The following is a 6,345-nucleotide window of genomic DNA, read 5'->3' on the forward strand; positions in this document are numbered from 1 at the left end:
ACTGTATCAGTGTAGACAGCGTCAGTCATTATAATCTGAACACACACTGTATACTGTATAAGTGTAGACAGCGTCAGTCATTATAATCTGAACACACACTGTATACTGTATAAGTGTAGACAGCGTCAGTCATTATAATCTGAACACACACTGTATACTGTATAAGTGTAGACAGCGTCAGTCATTATAATCTGAACACACATCTGTATACTGTATAAGTGTAGACAGCGTCAGTCATTATAATCTGAACACACACTGTATACTGTATAAGTGTAGACAGCGTCAGTCATTATAATCTGAACACACATCTGTATACTGTATAAGTGTAGACAGCGTCAGTCATTATAATCTGAACACACACTGTATACTGTATAAGTGTAGACAGCGTCAGTCATTATAATCTGAACACACACTGTATACTGTATAAGTGTAGACAGCGTCAGTCATTATAATCTGAACACACATCTGTATACTGTATAAGTGTAGACAGCGTCAGTCATTATAATCTGAACACACACTGTATACTGTATAAGTGTAGACAGCGTCAGTCATTATAATCTGAACACACATCTGTATACTGTATAAGTGTAGACAGCGTCAGTCATTATAATCTGAACACACACTGTATACTGTATCAGTGTAGACAGCGTCAGTCATTATAATCTGAACACACATCTGTATACTGTATCAGTGTAGACAGCGTCAGTCATTATAATCTGAACACACACTGTATACTGTATCAGTGTAGACAGCGTCAGTCATTATAATCTGAACACACATCTGTATACTGTATAAGTGTAGACAGCGTCAGTCATTATAATCTGAACACACATCTGTATACTGTATAAGTGTAGACAGCGTCAGTCATTATAATCTGAACACACATCTGTATACTGTATAAGTGTAGACAGCGTCAGTCATTATAATCTGAACACACACTGTATACTGTATCAGTGTAGACAGCGTCAGTCATTATAATCTGAACACACACTGTATACTGTATCAGTGTAGACAGCGTCAGTCATTATAATCTGAACACACACTGTATACTGTATCAGTGTAGACAGCGTCAGTCATTATAATCTGAACACACATCTGTATACTGCATCAGTGTAGACAGCGTCAGTCATTATAATCTGAACACACACTGTATACTGCATCAGTGTAGACAGCGTCAGTCATTATAATCTGAACACACACTGTATACTGTATCAGTGTAGACAGCATCAGTCATTATAATCTGAACACACTGTATACTGTATCAGTGTAGACAGCGTCAGTCATTATAATCTGAACACACACTGTATACTGTATCAGTGTAGACAGCGTCAGTCATTATAATCTGAACACACACTGTATACTGTATCAGTGTAGACAGCGTCAGTCATTATAATCTGAACACACACTGTATACTGTATCAGTGTAGACAGCTTCAGTCATTATAATCTGAACACACATCTGTATACTGTATCAGTGTAGACAGCGTCAGTCATTATAATCTGAACACACACTGTATACTGTATAAGTGTAGACAGCGTCAGTCATTATAATCTGAACACACACTGTATACTGTATAAGTGTAGACAGCGTCAGTCATTATAATCTGAACACACATCTGTATACTGTATCAGTGTAGACAGCGTCAGTCATTATAATCTGAACACACATCTGTATACTGTATCAGTGTAGACAGCGTCAGTCATTATAATCTGAACACACACTGTATACCGTATCAGTGTAGACAGCGTCAGTCATTATAATCTGAACACACATCTGTATACTGTATAAGTGTAGACAGCGTCAGTCATTATAATCTGAACATACATCTGTATACTGTATCAGTGTAGACAGCGTCAGTCATTATAATCTGAACACACACTGTATACTGTATCAGTGTAGACAGCGTCAGTCATTATAATCCGAACACACACTGTATACTGCATCAGTGTAGACAGCGTCAGTCATTATAATCTGAACACACATCTGTATACTGTATCAGTGTAGACAGCGTCAGTCATTATAATCTGAACACACACTGTATACTGTATCAGTGTAGACAGTGTAAGTCATTATCATTGTAGACAGCGTCAGTCATTATAATCTGAACACACATTGTATACTGTATCAGTGTAGACAGCGCCAGTCATTATAATCTGAACACACACTGTATACTGTATCAGTGTAGACAGCGTCAGTCATTATAATGGCTTCAGTTTGATTATGACGCAATATGCATATCCAGTGAACGCAAATGTCAGCCGTTACTTGACTGAACGCCAGTGGGCGGAGCCTATGGTGTGATGTATAACTATTGGTCGATGTCTCACTCTGGAGGCAGGCATATGCAAATATATTTGCCTGTGTGACATCACAGATATCGCAATATCAAAACAAGGGGTGCTTCTCAATATCCCTCCTCGTCTCCTCGCTCCTCCGTCCTCCATCCTATGACCCGGAAACCAATCGAGCTCAGCCATCTTGAAGGACATCTCAATTCTCTAATTGCACCGCGAGGAGGCGAGGATCGAGGAGTGAGGAGCTTCCAGAGGAGCGATGAGCGAGGATTCCTGTCTGGCACCCCAGCATATAAAAACCCCAAACAAAGAGTATGGGAAAACATTACAACACAGGTGTACCCTTTGCGGAAGAGTTTTATCGACTAAACATGACGCACGTATCAATTCTCCTCCCCCTTCACATCTGTCACAATCATTTGAATTTATACTTTACTTTTGTAGTTTACATAAACCACACAACTCACATATTTCAACAAGGTATCTTGCTTTATTATTATTTATTATGAATTTCTTAAATAAACAAACTTTAACAACATAAGGGCAGATCCTTTGAGCGCTGCTGATGACGCAGTGAAGTGACGCTCGAGTGATCAAGTATTCCAATGTATAAAAAAAGCTTTCATTCGATTCCTCCGTCCTCATTTTCTTTCCTTGCAGCCTTCCCTCGCGTCCTACAGGGGGTGGAGCTGAGACGCGAGGGAAGGAAGCGAGGAAAGGAAACGAGGATGCACAAATAAGAAATGAGAAGCACCCATGCTGTTTTTGGAGCTTGAATAAATAAATGCTTTGTTTATAATGAGGATGATGTTTTAATGGTACAAAGAACTCTTATATGTCTAAAGATGTCATGATCCCTTTTAGATCAATTAGCTGCCAAACTCTTCAACTTTGAACACAGAGATTTTAAAATGTTAATAATGTTGGGGACAGACTCACAGTTTAATGGTGGGATATCCTCGCACGCCGAACTCTGAGGCCATTCCTGCATCAACACATCAACAACCAGTCACATGACACAGCAATAACGGTTATTAACACGTAAACAGCACCTGTCAACATTTCATTGGGATTTTCATATAATCTGTGTTCTCCTCTTATGTGTTCTGCTGCCTGTGAGATCGAGTTAAAAACATGCAGTTACGTCTAAGTGAATGTAAACTGTTGGTGAAAAGAGGATTCAACAGTATTTAGATCTTCAGTTTTCACTGTGTTATGTTGCAGCTTTATGCTGAAATGTTTTCTCTTCAATCTCACTCGTCCCCGATAACGAGTGTTTCTTCAGATCTGTAGTGCAGTCACAGTCCCGCTGTCCCTGAAGTTAGGGTTCGTTCATTAGGATCTTTCTTCTGTTGTATTCATATGTCCTAAGTAAGCAATGAGGTACTAGCCTCGAGTACCTTATTGCTTTTATAAAACGGTTCCCACACAATACAAATATTAAAGCCGAAAAATATGTATCTATGCAACTTTAAAGAAGTAAAATCACTAAAAGTCTTCCTTCCGCTGGATAAAATAGTCCCTGGCCGTAAACAGCAACAGAAGTTACATACATTATTTCGCCATTAGATGTCGGCAAACACTGTGTTTATGAGTGTGTCAGTCAGTAGAGGAGACTTTTACATTGAAAGGACTCAAACTTGTGATCACGCAACTGACAGATGACTATCGGCACGGAAAACCCCAGAACTGTTAAAAGGATATCGCTGCGCACATTCAAATTTTATTATGAATGTAGGACTGACCTGAAGGAAAATGCTGTCTACTGTAGATGCAGGTACACTCACTTACTCGATCTCTCACAATACTCTACTATACAATGAACAATATCAATAGATCAAACATGTGTTTGGCAAGTTGCCAAGAGCGGTTGCTAGGGGTGTTGTGTAGTGATACATAGCCGTGTTTTATCGTGAATAAAACACAGCTATTGACCCATCAGAATCAAGGATTGGAACTAACAGTTTTATAATGCTTCTTGTTCTTCGGTTTTATTATGAACTGGTAAATTGTTTTCAGAAACTGAATGAGGACCACTTGTATATATTTCTGCCGTGATATATCGCCATTGAAAATTGTAAAAATGTCCCAACTCTAAACCGACTCCTTTTTAATGTCATTTTAACTAAAACAAATCTGATCTCCAGGCTTTCCTGAGCTCGAGTTTCTGTGACGGCAGGACTGAGTCTGTGTGACTGAGAGTCGAGCTACGCAAGAAAAACTACCATTCACTCGCAGTCTTGTGTGGAAACTTGTTTGGAAACCACTAATGACGACCCTAATGTGTGTGTGTGTGCGGAGACTCTGTCTGTGTGTGGAGACTCTTTCTGTCTGTCTGTGTGTGTGTGTGTGTGTGTGTGTGTGTGTGTGTGTGTGTGTGTGTGTGTGTGTGTGTGCGGAGACTCTGTCTGTGTGTGTGTGTGTGTGTGTGTGTGTGTGTGCGGAGACTCTGTCTGTGTGTGGAGACTCTTTCTGTCTGTCTGTCTGTGTGTGTGTGTGTGTGTGTGTGTGTGTGTGTGTGTGTGTGTGTGTGTGTGTGTGTGTGTGTGTGTGTGTGTGTGCGGAGACTCTGTCTGTGTGTGTGTGTGTGTGTGTGTGTGTGTGTGCGGAGACTCTGTGTGTGTGTGTGTGTGTGTGTGTGTGTGTGTGAGAGAGTGTGTGTGAGATCGATCACCCGAGTATGCAGTGGCGTCCATCTTCCCGACTCGCACCGGCGACCCTGAGTGTGTGAGTTCTGCTCCGACCTCCTGCCAGACCGGCTCCAGCTTCTTACAGTATCCACACCACGGGGCATAGAACTACACACACACACACACACACACACACACATCAGACACACAAACCACAGGTCATAGAACTACACACACACACACACATCAGCCACACACACCACGGGGCATAGAACTACACACACACACATCAGACACACAAACCACGGGGCATAGAACTACACACACCATGGTGCATAAAACTAAAGCACAATACACAGCTCAGACACACACACAAACACAAACACTCATCAGACAAACACACACTCATCAGACACACACACCGCATAAAACTACAGCACAACACACACACTACAGTAACATCATCTGCAAGAAGGGTCACTCACATCCACCAGCCAGACGTCGTCCATTCGGTTCTCCTTAAACCTACGGGAAACACAAGATCTACTGTAACGCTTCGTTTTCTGCTCTTAAACACTGATTACAGGAACACACTGAAGGACACACTGAAGAACACACTGAAGAACACACTGAAGAACACACTGAAGGACACACTGAAGGACACACTGAAGGACACACTGAAGAACACACTGAAGAACACACTGAAGGAGACACTGAAGAACACACTGAAGGACACACTGAAGGACACACTGAAGAACACACTGAAGGACACACTGAAGGACACACTGAAGAACACACTGAAGGACACACTGAAGAACACACTGAAGAACACACTGAAGAACACACTGAAGGACACACTGAAGGACACACTGAAGGACACACTGAAGAACACACTGAAGGAGACACTGAAGAACACACTGAAGGACACACTGAAGGACACACTGAAGAACACACTGAAGGACACACTGAAGAACACACTGAAGGACACACTGAAGGACACACTGAAGGACACACTGAAGAACACACTGAAGAACACACTGAAGGACACACTGAAGAACACACTGAAGAACACACTGAAGGACACACTGAAGGACACACTGAAGGACACACTGAAGAACACACTGAAGAACACACTGAAGGACACACTGAAGAACACACTGAAGAACACACTGAAGAACACACTGAAGGACACACTGAAGGACACACTGAAGGACACACTGAAGAACACACTGAAGAACACACTGAAGGACACACTGAAGAACACACTGAAGAACACACTGAAGGACACACTGAAGGACACACTGAAGGACACACTGAAGAACACACTGAAGGACACACTGAAGGACACACTGAAGAACACACTGAAGGACACACTGAAGAACACACTGAAGAACACACTGAAGAACACACTGAAGGACACA

General features: G+C 41.7%; 1 long non-coding RNA gene across 1 annotated transcript; it reads right to left on the reverse strand.

The window, feature by feature from the left end:
- Nucleotides 1-3,174: 3,174 nt before the first annotated feature.
- LOC130079877 (uncharacterized) lies at nucleotides 3,175-5,452 on the reverse strand. The gene is made up of 3 exons (XR_008806621.1): nucleotides 5,410-5,452; nucleotides 4,969-5,092; nucleotides 3,175-3,279 (listed from the first exon to the last, which is right to left on the reverse strand). It is a non-coding gene; the product is annotated as an uncharacterized LOC130079877 (long non-coding RNA).
- Between the last annotated feature and the right edge of the window lie 893 nt (nucleotides 5,453-6,345).

This window comes from Rhinichthys klamathensis, unplaced genomic scaffold (assembly GCF_029890125.1).
Source record: "Rhinichthys klamathensis goyatoka isolate OS25496 unplaced genomic scaffold, OSU_Roscu_1.1 h1tg001402l_1, whole genome shotgun sequence".
NCBI lineage: Eukaryota > Metazoa > Chordata > Actinopteri > Cypriniformes > Leuciscidae > Rhinichthys > Rhinichthys klamathensis.